We start from the raw sequence: 15,886 nt of genomic DNA, 5'->3' as shown, positions 1-15,886 counted from the left end.
ATCCTCATAGCTGCCAAGAAAGATTATGTCCTAGAAGCACCGCTAGGTGAAGCACCCATCCCAGAGAACCAAGACATTATGAACGCTTGGCAGTCACGTGCTGATGATTACTCCCTCGTTCAATGCGGCATGCTTTACAACTTAGAACCAGGGCTCCAAAAGTGTTTTGAGAGACACGGAGCATATGAGATGTTCGAAGAGCTGAAAATGGTTTTCCAAGCTCATGCCCGGGTCGAGAGATATGAAGTCTCCGACAAGTTCTTCAGCTGTAAGATGGAGGAAAATAGTTCTGTCAGTGAGCACATACTCAAAATGTCTGGGTTGCATAACCGCTTGACTCAACTGGGAGTTAATCTCCCGGATGACACGGTCATTGACAGAATCCTTCAGTCGCTTCCACCGAGCTACAAGAGCTTTGTGATGAACTTCAATATGCAGGGGATGGAAAAGACCATTCCTGAGGTATATTCAATGCTGAAATCAGCAGAGGTGGAAAGCAAAAAGGGACATCAAGTGTTGATGGTGAATAAAACCACTAAGTTCAAGAAAGGCAAGGGTAAGAAGAACTTCAAGAAAGACGGCAAGGGAGTTGCCGTGCCCGGTAAGCAAGCTGCCGGGAAGAAGCCAAAGAATGGACCCAAGCCCGAGACTGAGTGTTTTTATTGCAAGGGAAGTGGTCACTGGAAGCGAAACTACCCCAAATACTTAGCGGACAAGAAGGCCGGCAACACTAAAGGTATATGTGATATACATGTAATTGATGTGTACCTTACCAGTACTCGTAGTAGCTCCTGGGTATTTGATACCGGTGCGGTTGCTCACATTTGTAACTCAAAGCAGGAGCTGCGGAATAAGCGGAGACTGGCGAAGGATGAGGTGACGATGCGCGTCGGGAATGGTTCCAAGGTCGATGTGATCGCCATCGGCACGCTGCCTCTACATTTACCTACGGGATTAGTTTTAAACCACAATAATTGTTATTTAGTGCCAGCTTTGAGCATGAACATTGTATCAGGATCTCGTTTAATTTGAGATGGCTAGTCGTTTAAATCTAAGAATAATGGTTGTTCTATTTATATGAGAGATATGTTTTATGGTCATGCTCCGCTGGTGAATGGTTTATTCTTAATGAATCTCGAGCGTAATGTTACACATATTCATAGTGTGAATACCAAAAGATGTAAGGTTGATAATGATAGTCCCACATACTTGTGGCACTGCCACCTTGGTCACATAGGTGTCAAATGCATGAAGAAGCTCCATGCATATGGACTTTTGGAGTCTCTTGATTACGAATCATTTGACACGTGCGAACCATGCATCATGGGTAAAATGACCAAGACTCCGTTCTCAGGAACAATGGAGCGAGCAACCAACTTATTGGAAATCATACATACTGATGTGTGCGGTCCAATGAGTGTTGAGGCACGCGGTGGCTATCGTTATGTTCTCACCCTCATTGATGACTTGAGTAGATATGGGTATGTCTACTTAATGAAACACAAGTCTGAGACCTTTGAAAAGTTCAAGGAATTTCAGAGTGAGGTTGAGAATCAACATGACAGGAAAATCAAGTTCTTGCGATCAGATCGTGGGGGAGAATACTTGAGTCACGAATTTGGCACACACTTAAGAAAATGTGGAATAGTTTCACAACTCACGCCGCCTGGAACACCTCAGCGTAATGGTGTGTCCGAACGTCGTAATCGCACTCTATTGGATATGGTGCGATCTATGATGTCTCTTACCGATCTACCGCTGTCATTTTGGGGCTATGCTCCGCATTCACTTTAAATAGGGCTCCGTCGAAATCCGTTGAGACGACACCGTATGAATTATGGTTTGGGAAGAAACCTAAGCTGTTGTTTCTAAAAGTTTGGGATGCGATGCTTATGTCAAGAAACTTCAACCTGAAAAGCTCGAACCCAAATCGGAAAAATGCGTCTTCATAGGATACCCTAAAGAAACTATTGGGTATACCTTCTACCTCAGATCCGAAGGCAAGATCTTTGTTGCCAAGAATGGGTCCTTTCTAGAGAAAGAGTTTCTCTCGAAAGAAATAAGTGGGAGGAAAGTAGAACTTGATGAAGTATTACCTCTTGAAACGATAAGTGGCGCAGCTCAAGAAAATGTTCTTGAGGTGCCTGCACCGACTAGAGAGGAAGTTAATGATGATGATCATGAAACTTCAGATCAAGTTGCTACTGAACTTCGTAGGTCCATGAGGACACGTTCCGCACCAGAGTGGTACGGCAACCCTGTCTTGGAAATCATGTTGTTAGACAATGGTGAACCTTCGAACAATGAAGAAGCGATGGCGGGCCCGGATTCCGACAAATGGATGGAAGCCATGAAATCCGAGATAGGATCCATGTATGAAAACGAAGTATGGACTTTAACTGACTTGCCCGATGATCGGCGAGCCATAGAAAATAAATGGATCTTTAATAAGAAGATAGACGCGGATGGTAATGTGACCATCTATAAGGCTCGGCTTGTCACTAAGGGTTATCGACAAGTTCAGGGGGTTGACTACGATGAGACTTTTTCACCCGTAGCGAAGCTGAAGTCCATCCGAATCATGTTAGCAATTTGCCGCATTCTATGATTATGAGATATGGCAAATGGACGTCAAAACGGCATTCCTTAATGGTTTCCTTAAGGAAGAATTGTATATGATGCAGCCGGAAGGTTTTGTTGATCCTAAGAATGCTGACAAGGTGTGCAAGCTCCAACGCTCGATTTATGGGTTGGTGCAAGCATCTCGGAGTTGGAACATTCATTTTGATGAGATGATCAAAGCGTTTGGGTTTACGCAGACTTATGGAGAAGCCTGCATTTACAAGAAAGTGAGTGGGAGCTCTATAGCATTTCTCATATTGTATGTGGATGACATACTGTTGATGGGAAATGAAATAGAATTCTTGGAAAGCATAAAGGCCTACTTGAACAAGTGTTTTTCAAAGAAGGATCTTGGAGAAGCTGCTTATATATTAGGCATCAAGATCTATAGAGATAGATCGAGACGCCTCATTGGTCTTTCACAGAGTACGTACCTTGACAAGATATTGAAGAAGTTCAAAATGGACCAGTCAAAGAAGGGGTTCTTGCCTGTATTGCAAGGTACGAGATTGAGCACGGCTCAATGCCCGACCAAGGTAGAATGTAGAGAAAAGATGAGTGTCGTCCCCTATGCCTCGGCCATAGGGTCTATCATGTATGATATGCTGTGTACCAGACCTGATGTAAACCTTGCCGTAAGTTTGGTAGGAAGGTACCAAAGTAATCCCTGCATGGAACACTGGACAGCGGTTAAGAATATCCTGAAGTACCTGAAGAGGACCAAGGATATGTTTCTCGTTTATGGAGGTGATGAAGAGCTCATCATAAAGGGTTACGTCGATGCTAGCTTCGGCACAGATCTGGATGACTCTAAGTCACAAACCGGATACGTGTATATTTTGACTGGTGGGGCAGTAAGCTGGTGCAGTTGCAAGCAAAGCGTTGTCGCGGGATCTACATGTGAAGCGGAGTACATGGCAGCCTCGGAGGCAGCACAAGAGGCAATCTGGGTGAAGGAGTTCATTACCGACCTAGGAGTCATACCCAATGCGTCGGGCCCGATGACTCTCTTCTGTGACAACACTGGAGCTATTGCCCTTGCCAAGGAGCCCAGGTTTCACAAGAAGACCAGGCATATCAAGCGTCGCTTCAACTCCATTCGTGAAAGTGTTCAAAATGGAGACATAGAGATTTGTAAAGTACATACGGACCTGAATGTGGCAGATCCGTTGACTAAACCTCTCCCTAGAGCAAAACATGATCAACACCAGAACTGCATGGGTGTTCGATTCATCACAATGTAACTAGAATATTGACTCTAGTGCAAGTGGGAGACTGTTGGAAATATGCCCTAGAGGCAATAATAAAATGGTTATTATTATATTTCTTTATTCATGATAATTGTCTATTGTTCATGCTATAATTGTGTTATCCGGAAATCGTAATACATGTGTGAATACATAGACCACAACACGTCCCTAGTGAGCCTCTAGTTGACTAGCTCGTTGATCAAAAGATAGTCATAGTTTCCTGACTATGGACATTGGATGTCATTGATAACGGGATCACATCATTAGGACAATGATGTGATGGACAAGACCCAATCCTAAGCATAGCTCAAAGATCGTGTAGTTCGTTTGCTATAGCTTTTCCGAATGTCAAGTATCATTTCCTTAGACCATGAGATTGTGCAACTCCCGGATACCGTAGGAGTGCTTTGGGTGTGCCAAACGTCACAACATAACTGGGTGACTATAAAGGTACACTACAGGTATCTCCGAAAGTGTCTGTTGGGTTGGCACAAATCAAGACTAGGATTTGTCACTCCGTATGACGGAGAGGTATCTCTGGGCCCACTCGGTAATGCATCACCATAATGAGCTCAATGTGACCAAGTGGTTGATCACGGGATCATGCATTACGGTACGAGTAAAGTGACTTGACGGTAACGAGATTGAACGAGGTATTGGGATACCGACGATCGAGTCTCGGGCAAGTAACGTATCGATTGACAAAGGGAATTGTATACGGATTGATTGAATCCTCGACATCGTGGTTCATCCGATGAGATCATCAAGGAGCATGTGGGAGCCAACATGGGTATCCAGATCCTGCTGTTGGTTATTGACCGGAGAGTCGTCTCGGTCATGTCTGCGTGTCTCCCGAACCCGTAGGGTCTACACACTTAAGGTTCGGTGACGCTAGGGTTGTTGAGATATTAGTATATGGTAACCCAAAAGTTGTTCGGAGTCCCGGATGATATCCCGGACGTCACGAGGAGTTCCGGAATGGTCCAGAGGTGAAGATTTATATATAGGAAGTCAAGTTTCGGCCATCGGGAAAGTTTCGGGGGTAATCGGTATTGTACCGGGACCACCGGAAGGGTCCCGGGGGTCCACCGAGTGGGGCCACCTATCCCGGAGGGCCCCATGGGATGAAGTGGGAGGGGAACCAGCATCTAGTGGGCTGGTGCACCCCCCTTGGGCCTCCCCCTGCGCCTAGGGTTGGAAACCCTAGGGGTGGGGGGCGCCCCACTTGGCTTGGGGGGCAAGCCACCCCCTTGGCCGCCGCCCCCCCTTGGAGATTGGATCTCCTAGGGCCAATGCCCCCCCCCTAGGGACCCTATATATAGTGGGGGGAGGGAGGGCAGCCGCACCCAAGCCCCTGGTGCCTCCCTCTCCTTCTCGTGACACTCCTCCCTCTCCCTGAGCTTGGCGAAGCCCTGCCGAGATCACCATTGGTTCCACCACCACGCCGTCGTGCTGCTGGATCTTCATCAACCTCTCCTTCCCCTTGCTGGATCAAGTTGGAGGAGACGTCTTCCCAACCGTACGTGTGTTGAACACGGAGGTGTCGTCCGTTCGGCGCTAGGTCACCGGTGATTTGGATCACGACGAGTACGACTCCATCAACCTCGTTCTCTTGAACGCTTCCGTGCGCGATCTACAAGGGTATGTAGATGCACTCCCCTCTCCCTCGTTGCTAGAAGACTCCATAGATTGATCTTGGTGATGCGTAGAAAATTTTAAAATTCTGCTACATTCCCCAACAGCATATACATTGTCTGTCTTTTTTCTCTTTCTTTCTTTTCATTCTCAAGGCCTTCAAGGGCCAACTTGTGCCTCGCTTGCACACTATAGACGCGCTAACCGCGCTCATTATACCTGGGGGCTTCTTACACAGAAGCTTAGTTATCTATCTGGGCTTCATGCCCCGCACATGTCTTATTCTTCCGCATGTACCTTTTCTTCGCCATTATATGCATCGCTATGACTTAAGTTTTGGCCAAGCTGGGTTGCCTGGCTCTTGTATTTATGCCCTACGTTCCCGTCAATTCGGCTAGGGCATAAGGGGAGCACCTCTGCGATTGTTACTGCCGGGTCAGCCGGATGTGTACCTCAGACTGGGTGAAGCCGAAAGCTAGCGTTCTTAAGGGAATATTCGGTCGGTGAACAAAAGATGATTTTTATTTATTTTCCATATGTGCCCCCAGATGTTTTTGCCTGCGTCTCCTATCGCAGTCCGGACATGCACTTTAGGGCATGCGTACCCAGCGAAAGGAACCCCTAACGGAACTATTCTCCCTGGAAGATGTTTCTTACTACCCATGTAATATAACATAACTAGTTGGGCACTTGTCTGTTCAAGCACTAATGACCCCTACGCCTGGTTTCCACGCATACCCCGGTTCTTATATAACTGAGCGGGTATTCGGACACACTCCGGACTATCGGGTCCCGAGGTTGAAGCGAAAAGGTCCGCCATGACAAATGATTTACAATCCGGCTAGAAGGCATTATACATGTCACTTTAATTACATAGTCATGTAGACTAACTAAATTCCTCTTCTATACCATCCAACAGGCTGTCTAGCCTACAATCCTGTTGGGAATACTTTGCGGCTAATTCTAATTGCCAATACACTAAGCTAACGGGGATCTCTTTCCCATAGGGCCCCATAGGTCCGACCTCGGCCATGTGGTTTGGGTCAGTCTTGGTATACCGCGTCTTCACCATGGCCCAGGCTTCCCTGGAACCTTGACGGCAGGCTGATATCTTCCATAATCGGAAGCGCCGCCGTGCTCCCTTGAGCTTCTCCGCAAGCTCTCCAATGCCTTCTGGCAGGGAGATGGATGGCCACAAGGCCTGGGCAATACCTTGCATCACCTGCTGAACTTGTTCGTGCAGTTGTGAGAGCTCGGATAGAACATCACCCGTAGACCCGGGCACCTCCTCCGCGGGACGACCCATTAGCATACCTGCAGACATAACTCTATTAGCCGGCTTCTCCGCCGCCCCCTTTTTTAAAGGTTCGTTCAAGCACTTACTAAAAATGCCGCGTCAAAGCCGCTTATTCTCCTTCTCGGAGTCCGCAAGCTGGGCCCGTACATCTTTCAGTTCCACGCTCAGCTTGGTATTGGCATCTTAGAGATTGTTTTTCTCCCGCCTGACCTCAGTTAGCACGCGTTCGCTAGCCTTTAGCTGCCGTACGACATGCTGGTCCTCCGGATTCTCTCTGGATTCATCTGCAATACCTATTGTTAGATCTGCAGCCACGTTGTACGCTATATGATACCTATCATTATTTGAAACAAATGTTACCAGCTGGGGACTTTTTGGGTTCCTTCAATGCGGCAACAGCGGCCCGAAGTTGGGTCTTGCATTCCTCTAGCTCCTGTGACAGTCGAGTATTCTTCTCTGTAAGAACTAGGGCTGGGCATTCGGTATAAACCGAAAATTCAGTTTCTACCATTCGGTTTTTTTTGAAAATTCGGTTAGACAAACTAGAAACCGAAAATGCTAGCTGAGATTAGCTAACCGAAAATTCAGTTAACCGAAATTTCGGTGCGGTTTTCGGTTTTATGCCGAATGACCACGCCTCAAGTATCCATGCTCCGATTGCACTAGCTGCACCCTCTTATATAGGCAAAAAATCTGGCTAATCTCCTCAGTTGGGCGAGGTGGGACTAAAGGAGCGAATGGCCTGGTCAACTATCCGCATACTCGTACGCGCATGCACATCGTTCACCAAAAAAAAGCCCACGTGAGCTGGGCCTTATCCTTGTTGGCACTTTGGTCAGGCAGGCCCACTTTATGTGAGATGCACGCACGTCAGGTGGGCGATCGTGGGAGGCTGGTCGTGTGACTCCCGGGAGATGACGCTGCGCGCGTACAATCAGCCACGTCTGTTCGGTTTTTGTTCGGTTAACCGAGATGAAAACCGAACCTACCGAATTCTGTTCGGTTAGTGGACATAAAAACCGAATTTTTCTGTGACAGTAAAAAAACCGAAAATTCGGTTTATTCGGTTTCGGCATCAGTTCGGTTTTCGGTTTGTCGGTTTTTATGCCCACCCCTAGTAAGAACCTACACAATAGATGATCCTTAAATCAGTTCTGCTAACTGTTTCAAGTCTCAGGGGCTACTGATACATATAATCGTCAGATTTGCTTACCCGTACATCCCTTACATATTGGTCTGTGGCTCTGGCTAGACCATTTTGAGCAGCACGGAGGTACGCGTCTCCAGAATTGAAGGCATCAAATGCCTCTGGTGAGAAGCAAGCGTCACGGAGTACGGCCCGACGACGCCTATGATTCATGGTGCTCTCCACTTCTGAATTTGTAGCGGATAGTCTATCCGCATCCTCTGTAGGGGGAGTATCCGGCCTCCGCCCCATGTCGGCTTCCGCCTCTATGTCCGGTCCTGGAGCCCGACTGGTGGAAGCATGATCGGCAGCCTCACCGGACATATTCCGGCGAGCGTTTTCTCTGTTAAAGAAACATGGACGTCATTACATTTTGAGAGAGACGACAACCACAGAGCGGGGTTTTTGTCATACCTCTGCGCCGGCGTCTCCGTCCTGACCGCCTTCCTTTTCGGCCTACCCGGCCTCGGCGCCTCTTGTTGGCGAGTTGCCGCGGGTTCGGCACGGCATCCCGAATGCCTTCCATGTAAAACACCATATGTATATGGTAGGTGAAGTCTCTAAAAGGGGATCCTAGTTTTTGGAGTTGGGATTTTGGTTTTTCTTACGAGCGACGCAGGGAGCAGTCTGGGATAGTCGGCCGTAATGGCCACCATGGCGTCATCACAGCTCAATTGATAGAACTTCCGGTCTATCAGCTCCATGAATATGTCTGGATCTTCTTCGAGTCTGGGACTGAGGGCCCGGTCGGGGTCCTCTGGTTGTGGGGATGGGCTGTTGACCTCCCTTATGCCTTTTCGCAGTTCCTGCCGTAAAATGGCAAGGTGAGTACCTGCAACTAAGAATGCGGGAAGAATGGGAGTAAGGAGATATAACTCACCCAGCTTGGAGGGTTGTACATGGAGAATCCATCCCGTGGTTTGATGCGGATAAACTCCTCTTCCTCTCCCTTGAACAGCTCGGACAGGATTTTTGCTAAAGCAGCAGCGTTGTCCGGACCCTTGCGTCCGCAACGGGTGGCATCATCTTCCCCGTTAAAACACCACAGGGGGTGCCCTCGATATTGAAGTGGCTGCACTCCCCGCATTATGCATATTGACATAACCTCGATTATTGTCAATCCTGATTGAGCTAGCGCTTTAATCCAGTTCATCAGGTAAAGGACTTCTCCGTTGTCTTCCTCCTGGGGGCTCCGTGGGCGCCAGCTTCGGCATTTCTTCAGAGGAGCGTTGTTGAACTCAGGAAGACCCTGCCGAATAGGGTCTGGAAGGGGGACGTCCTCCATATAAAACCACTCCGAAGGCCAGTCCTCGGACGTCTTCTTCGAAGTACCGGACAGGTATCCGGTTTCGGCAATGCACCATATTTCGGCTCCGCCCACTTGATAAAGTGACCCCTCTTGTGTGCGGGGGACAAGGCAAAATAACCTTTTCCACAGCTTGAAATGAGCCTCGCAGCCCAGGAATAACTCGCAGAGGGCAACATAGCCGGCGATGTGTAATATGGAAGCAGGGGTGAAATTATGCAGTTGGAGGCCGTAAAACTCCAGGAGCCCGCGGAGGAACGGATGAATTGGAAATCCGAGTCCCCTTAATAAGTAAGGAACAAGGCATACCCGCTCCCCCGTAGAGGGGCTGGGGAAGCTCTCTGCTTGCTCCCCGCCATTGTAGGTGGCGAGCCCGGCTCGGACGGGAACCATATACGCTCGAGGGAGAAATCCCTTAGTCTACAGTTTGACTAATCGACTATGTGGGACAGAACACCTCTCCCAATCATCGGGCTTAGGGCTACGGGGCGGGAGGAGGAGCTGCGGAGGTCAGCCATGCTGGAGTGGATTTTTCCGAAGCGCGCTCCGACGGATTCTCGCTGGGGGAGGATGATATGGATTGGATCTAAGAATCCCCATCCCTTTAATAGACAATTTATTTATCTGGCTAGGGGGGCGAATGTAAAAACGCCCTGGCTCCTCGTATTCATTCGATGCGTGGAAGATAGCCCTTATTGGGCGCAGAAGCCAAGAGGTCCAACATTTATGGGGCCGGACACTGCTTAACAAACGTTTGGAATTTGGAGAAGAACCCGCCTTGCAATGGCGAAGACAATACTGCGCGTCGGACTCATCGTCATTGAAGCCTGGTTCGGGGGCCACTGAGGGAGTCCTGGATTAGGGGGTATCTGGACAGCCGGATTATATCCTTTGGCCGGACTGTTGGACTATGAAGATACAAGATTGAAGACTTCGTCCCGTGTCCGGATGGGACTCTACTTGGTGTGGAAGGCAAGCTAGGAAATACGGATATGTATATCTCCTCCTTTGTAACCGACCTTGTGTAACCCTAGCCCCCTCCGGTGTCTATATAAACCGGAGGGTTTTAGTCCGTAGGACAACATACAATCATACCATAGGCTAGCTTCTAGGGTTTAGCCTATCTGATCTCGTGGTAGATCAACTCTTGTACTACTCATATTATCAAGAACAATCAAGCAGGATGTAGGGTTTTACCTCCATCAAGAGGGCCCGAACCTGGGTAAAACATCGTGTCCCCTGCCTCCTGTTACCATCCGCCTTAGACGCACAGTTCGGGACCCCCTACCCGAGATCCGCCGGTTTTGACACCGACAGCTCCCAATTCCAGATCGATAATAGAAGCATCGGACCACCGATGTTGGCTTCCTTTGACTCTACAACGTTTGTTGGATTCTTGCCCCTACGGCACGCCTCGTCCAGCTACACACAAACAAGAAATATGCCATTACAAACTAGAGAAAATTTCTACATGGTGAACACAATATTATAAGCAAAACTACTTACCTGACGATACAAATAAGCCAACGCCGCCGTACCCCAATTGAGTCCATGCTCCCACCCAGCAAACAACTTAGGCCACATAAAGGAAGCATTCATGCCAGTGTCATCAGAGAAAAGAGTCCGGCTAACTACATTCCACAAGTATGCCCTGGTATACTGCTGCACTGTTTCATCGTCCGCATTAGCCATGCATTCCCCAAAGTGTTCAGCAATCCAATGATAACTTGCACCGGCGGACTTCCCCTGTACCCCTGGCTCCCTCCCTATGCGTCCAACCATAATCTCACGCCATCCATCATAATCTGTGCTAAAACAAATAGGCTCTCCTTTGATGGGAAGTCCAGTGATCAGAGAAACATCCTGCAAAGTGACAGTCATCTCCCCAGCATAGAAGTGAAAAGTATGTGTCTCAGGGCGCCATCGGTCAACGAGTGCCGTGATCGCACAAGGGTTCATCTTCGGCATCGAACAAGACACGAGTGAGATGAAAGGGAGAAGCTCGGTCTTCCGGATATACTCCGTGTATCGCTCGTCATACTTCATCTTGTCATGAACCGAACCGGACCTCAGGTAAAGCTGATCAAAAACCCTTCCTTCATCTGCCATGAACCGTGCATGATGCAATTGATCATACGATGGATGGATAAGAGAAGCCATCCTGCAAATTACAAATGTATATGGTAAGCCCCGTTCTCATTTACAAATATCTGCACTAGTGCAAAAACATACATACATGTGCAAAATTTCTACACTAATTCTTCTTCCATACACCATATATGTGCATATAATTTTCTACAACATAATACACCATGTATTTGCACTAATCCTTCCATACACCATATATATGTGCATACATATCCTAACCAAATTCATAGCACTTTCATAATAATCCTATATCATACATATCGTAAGCCATACATATCCTAAATCACACTAATCCCTACATTATCACACCAAAAACCACTATTCATTTCAACAAAAGGATGAAGTAGGGTTTCATCCAAAACAATCAAATGGAGAGATTTCAACCAATAGAAAGAGGGGAAAGGGAGGAGAATACCTTGAGGATTCAAAGGGCAACCGGATCCACCGATCTTCGGCTCAGATCCGCAGCTCTTGAGTGGGGATAGGGAGGGGCGATTTGAGGGGCGCCATGGAGTGGGGAAAGAACAGAGAGAGGAGAGAAAGAAAGAACAGAGAGCAGAGGGGCTCGGGCGGCGATGTAGTGAAGGGGTATGGCGCCCCGAGGCGGGGCGTCGTGGTACAACCCACAGCGCCCTGGGCCGAGGCGTCATGGGCCCAAGGCCAAGCCGACGTGGCAGTCAGTGCCGACGCGCACGGCGCCATTGACCAAGGCGTTATGTTATCTAGCATGGCGCCCCGGGTGCGGGCGTCATGCGGTTAGGGCCATTTTATGAAATATTTTCAAAATAAGACCATTTTGTGCTGAACTTTGGCCAAAGGGCCAGTTTTGTGATTTTTCACCGCAGCCTGGGCTGCTGTTTAGGTTGGTTGTAATGGGGGTGTATCATATACTAGTATCATGCATATGATACTAGTGTGATAATATATCCGTAATGCATAGTACTTTCTCCGGTCCTTTTTACTCTGCATATAAGAATTGTATGAAGTCCAACTACTCAAAGTTTGACCATATTTATATGAAAAAATATTAACATCTACCATGCTAAAGTTATACAATATGAAACTTTAAGTCATGATGGGTAAACTGGTATTGATTTCACATTGTGAATGTTGGCATTTTTTCTATAAAGTTGGTCAAACTTTATGAGGCTTTACTTCAGACAAATCTTATATGCGAACTAAAAAGGACCGGAGGGAGTATCATATGTTGGTATCATAGAGGGCTATATTTATTACCATGCATGACACAAAGTAGCACATCATTTAATATGATACGGTATCATGATATGATACTCAATCATCTTTTTCTTCATTTAATTTTATGCCACCTTATCAAAAGTGCTTAGTTGGCATGCATGATACTACCTATGATACTCCCATTACGGGCAGGTTTAGTCCCACCTTGCTACCTGAGTGGTGTTTTGGGTGGTTTATAATGGGAAGCGCTGCCTGACAGGGATGGGAACAGTCTTTTGGACTTTCCACTAGCACACTGCGGTTAAGACTACCCGGTTCGGCGGATCTTATCCTGCGGCCGTGTCACACTTGCTCCTAGCCATGCATGGTGTTAGATCCATAGCATCATCCAAAAATGGCCAAACATTGTCGTCTGTATAGCACTCCTCTGCCAATGGTGCATGTTGTCTGTATGGCACTCCTCTGTTAATGGCGCACACGGCTAAACACCCATGTCGTTGCATCTCAAGTGCCCACGGTCATTCCTGCCATGTTTTTTCACTGCCCACGACTATAAAATCATTGTCGCCGTGTTTCAATACTCCACTTTCCGGTTGCCATACACATCCTGTCCATAACCTTCATTTTTCTCACCGCCACCCACATCCTCCACTTCGCTTCCCGTTGCCATGTTGCTTCCCCTGTGGACGGACTAGGTGCATCTCTCAGGGGAGGAGGAGGAGGAGAAGCGGGTCGTGGACAAGGAGCAAGCAGAGGAGATGTGACACCCCAATTTTTGGCCCTTTTCTTTTCTTTTGGACTGGCTCTGTGGACTTGAAACCTGAGAAGACCATCTCCTTTTCTTCTCCCAACTAGTTTATCACTCTCAAATCTTTCCCAAGACCATATTTTCCATACTAGCCCAACCCTAATCTTTATTTCTTGGAAATATTCATTTTTCTATTAAAGGAATAACCCTATTTGCCCTAGTTTGTGAGGCATCTTATATTTCTGTCTTTCCAAAAATTCCCAATAAATTCTTATAAATACCTTAACTCACCTAGACCTTGCACATGTAAAAATATTCAAACTTACATGTTCATGGTGAGCACACCATCCAATTATTGCTTCTGGTCACATTTTCAGTTTGTGAAGCAATTATATTTTATATTGCTTCACAATTTCTTAATTTTTTTCAAGATCGTGATCCCACTATATGACTTCCATCCACAAAATTTGAGATCAATTCATCTAGCCAATATTTCGCAATAATTCTCTCAAGATTCTGTCTTGAGAGGACCTCTGTGAAGGAACTACCATCTAGGTATTTCCAAAAGCCATGAAATTGTATCAGGGCCTCACTATGCCTAAATCATCATCCTACACCAAATTTCATCTCAACCCAATACTCCATGTGAGTGCAGCTTCAAAACCTAGTTTTTGGCATAGTTTGTGAGTTGTGAAGCAACTACCTCCAAAACTTGTCGTAATTATCTCAAATTTCTCCAGCCCATATTGCTTCCTACCTCATGACTCTGTGACAACCTTTCCAGACCATTCAATTATCCATTTGACCACATCATCTAGTCCAAGTTTCTGACCAGAAACTGTTGATGATGCTACTGATCAACACAAAGCTACTTTGGTCGATACATGACCATAGTGGAGCTCCAGTAGGTAGGGTCTTCATGCCAGACATCTTTTGACAAGCCTACATGCCCTTGGAGTGACATGCACCGCGGTGACCACGCGGTTGGCATACCGTTGGCCGCGCTCTGCACGTCGTTTCCCCTCGGGCTCACTCTCCTCATCCGCCCCCGCGCGTCCCTGGTGCCGACCACCCTTATCCTTCGTCCACCTAGCCCTCTGGACCTTTCTTCCCTCCTACAGCGCACTTGTCAGACCTGAGCCGCCCACGGTCATGGAGGAACAGTGCGGCCCGAGTAGCCGACAACCCTTGTCCTCCCCGCGTCTGCCCTCCTACGCCTCGCCTACGTCGTTGGCATCTCACTAACCTCTCTCACCACCACCCAAGCCCTCCCGTGCGCCCACGCGTACCCAACCTCACCAGAGCTTCGGCAGGATCTCCATGGTGGCTCGCGACCTCAGGCATCTTCCCCTGAATATTTAAGCCCCTCTCGAGCCCGCCTCTCCTCACCAATCATCCTCCCCCTCACTCAATCGACCCCAGAGCCACTCAACCCAGCCAGAGAAGCCCTCCTTCCTCCTCTCCGGCATGAGCTCCACCACTCGGCCTCTGCCATGGCCAGCTTGCTCTGGTGCACATCCGGATGAGCCAAGGATACCCTTGAGCTCCCCTTTCTCTCCCGGTGTCGATGCCGTCCTCCAAGCTCCGAATTCATGCCTGGACGGGTGACTCCGATGACCACCGAGGGCCACCACCGCCTGTAGAAGTGCATGCTCTAGCCAATCCAACCAAAAGACCGATCTAACGGAAGAGACTAGACAATACATTTATATGTCAACACTCCCCCTCACGTGTGGCTCCCTCGGGCCTAAACATGGATCAAAAGTGTGCTGCAATTTCATTGAGCCAACCTAGTTTTTAACTGAAGACCTCTTGGCTCTGATACCATGTACAAGTGCATGTTGTAGCTAATGCAACCAAAAGACCGATTTGATGGAAGAGACTAGGCAATACATTTATACGTCAACATCGTCGAAGAGGACGCGGCCGACGCCGTCCGACCAGCATTCGATGGGCTGCGAGTACGGGCGTGCTCGCCGTCGAGCGCCTGGTCCATCTCCGTCGTCTCACCGCTCGGCCTCCTCGTCGGCGGGCGACCATCGATAAGCCATTGCCTCCCTGCTTCTCTCTCTTCCTCTTATAAACCTGCAGCTCGACCCCACCCGGCAGCCTCTCGCCCGATGCCCGAATCGTTTTCAAGTGAAAACATATTCTGGAAATACGCCACCGTCGTGGCCTCTCCATAGGTTTTCTGGAAATTCAACTTAATTCATTTTAAATCTATTTCGAGTCATATTTTGACCATTATTTTAACTAATAAAATATATGTTGTATGCAACAAATATAATATCCTTGAAAACTACATTCAAATACGAATCCAGCAACATAATTTTTTGTGACATGCCTTGACATTTTTCTAGTCAAATATGTGGTCAACCTTTGACCCAAAATACGACGGAGACTAATAATCCTAGAGGTAGTACTCTGTCCGGCAAAATAAGGAAAGCGCTTGAAATCACCCGATGGATCGCAGCTCTCGTGTCTGCCACCTTCCCTG

The sequence above is a fragment of the Triticum urartu genome, chromosome 6, assembly GCF_003073215.2.
Source record: "Triticum urartu cultivar G1812 chromosome 6, Tu2.1, whole genome shotgun sequence".
NCBI lineage: Eukaryota > Viridiplantae > Streptophyta > Magnoliopsida > Poales > Poaceae > Triticum > Triticum urartu.
The sequence above is the reverse complement of the archived record's forward strand: the minus strand, read 5'-3'. Positions refer to the sequence as shown.